This window comes from Schistocerca serialis, chromosome 3, assembly GCF_023864345.2.
Source record: "Schistocerca serialis cubense isolate TAMUIC-IGC-003099 chromosome 3, iqSchSeri2.2, whole genome shotgun sequence".
NCBI lineage: Eukaryota > Metazoa > Arthropoda > Insecta > Orthoptera > Acrididae > Schistocerca > Schistocerca serialis.
Genome location: NC_064640.1, coordinates 1,034,554,095 through 1,034,555,228, shown reverse-complemented (window position 1 = coordinate 1,034,555,228; position 1,134 = coordinate 1,034,554,095). Strand labels below are relative to the sequence as shown.

At 46.5% G+C, this 1,134-nt stretch overlaps 1 non-coding gene across 1 annotated transcript; it reads left to right on the top strand.

Moving 5' to 3' along the window:
* Positions 1-737: 737 nt before the first annotated feature.
* Positions 738-812, top strand: Trnas-cga (transfer RNA serine (anticodon CGA)). Its single transcript has one exon. It is a non-coding gene; the product is annotated as a tRNA-Ser (tRNA).
* The last annotated feature ends 322 nt before the right edge of the window (positions 813-1,134 follow it).

The window sequence follows — 1,134 nt, the reverse complement described above, 5'->3', positions numbered from 1 at the left end:
ACTGAAGAGAAAGAAACGACATGCCAGGTAAGTGAAATTATTCAAGCAACAATAAAGGTAAAGGTGGGAAACATAGATGTACTAAAACTTCCTGGCAGATTAAAACTGTGTGCCCGACCGAGACTCGAACTCGAGACCTTTGCCTTTCGCGGGCAATTGCTCTACCAACTGAGCTACCGAAGCACGACCCACGCCCGGTACTCACAGCTTTACTTCTGCCAGTACCTCGTCTCCTACCTTCCAAACTTTACAGAAGCTCTCCTGCGAACCTTGCAGAACTAGCACTCCTGAAAGAAAGGATATAGCGGAGACATGGCTTAGCCACAGCCTGGGGGATGTTTCCAGAATGAGATTTTCACTCTGCAGTGGAGTGTGCGCTGATATGAAACTTCCTGGCAGATTAAAACTGTGTGCCCGACCGAGACTCGAACTCGGGACCTTTGTCTTTCGCGGGCAATTGCTCTACCAACTGAGCTACCGAAGCACGACCCACGCCCGCTACTCATAGCTTTACTTCTGCCAGTACCTCGTCTCCTACCTTCCAAACTTTACAGAAGCTATTTTTAGGGTATGATAAGGACACAGTAATGAAAGAAGACTTGTTTACTGAAGAGAAAGAAACGACATGCCAGGTAAGTGAAATTCTGCAAGGTTCGCAGGAGAGCTTCTGTAAAGTTTGGAAGCTAGGAGACGAGGTACTGGCAGAAGTAAAGCTGTGAGTACCGGGCGTGGGTCGTGCCTCGGTAGCTCAGTTGGTAGAGCAATTGCCCGCGAAAGGCAAAGGTCCCGAGTTCGAGTCTCGGTCGGGCACACAGTTTTAATCTGCCAGGAAGTTTCATATCAGCGCACACTCTGCTGCAGAGTGAAAATCTGATTCTTATAGATGTACTAGTTGTTTTGGATAGTGGCGCGTCGACAAGCCTGATGTCTACTAGCTTGTTCAAAGAGATAGCGAGGGAAGTAAATGTACCCACACTACCTGTACAGAACTGTCAGATCGTAACGGCAATGGGAAGTAAATATAAAGTTATAAAATTACAGGCCAGCATACCCATTAATACATGTGGTGTAAATTTGCAGTGTACTTTCTTGTTGGTAGACAAACTTATAGTGAACTGTATACTTGGTATGGAG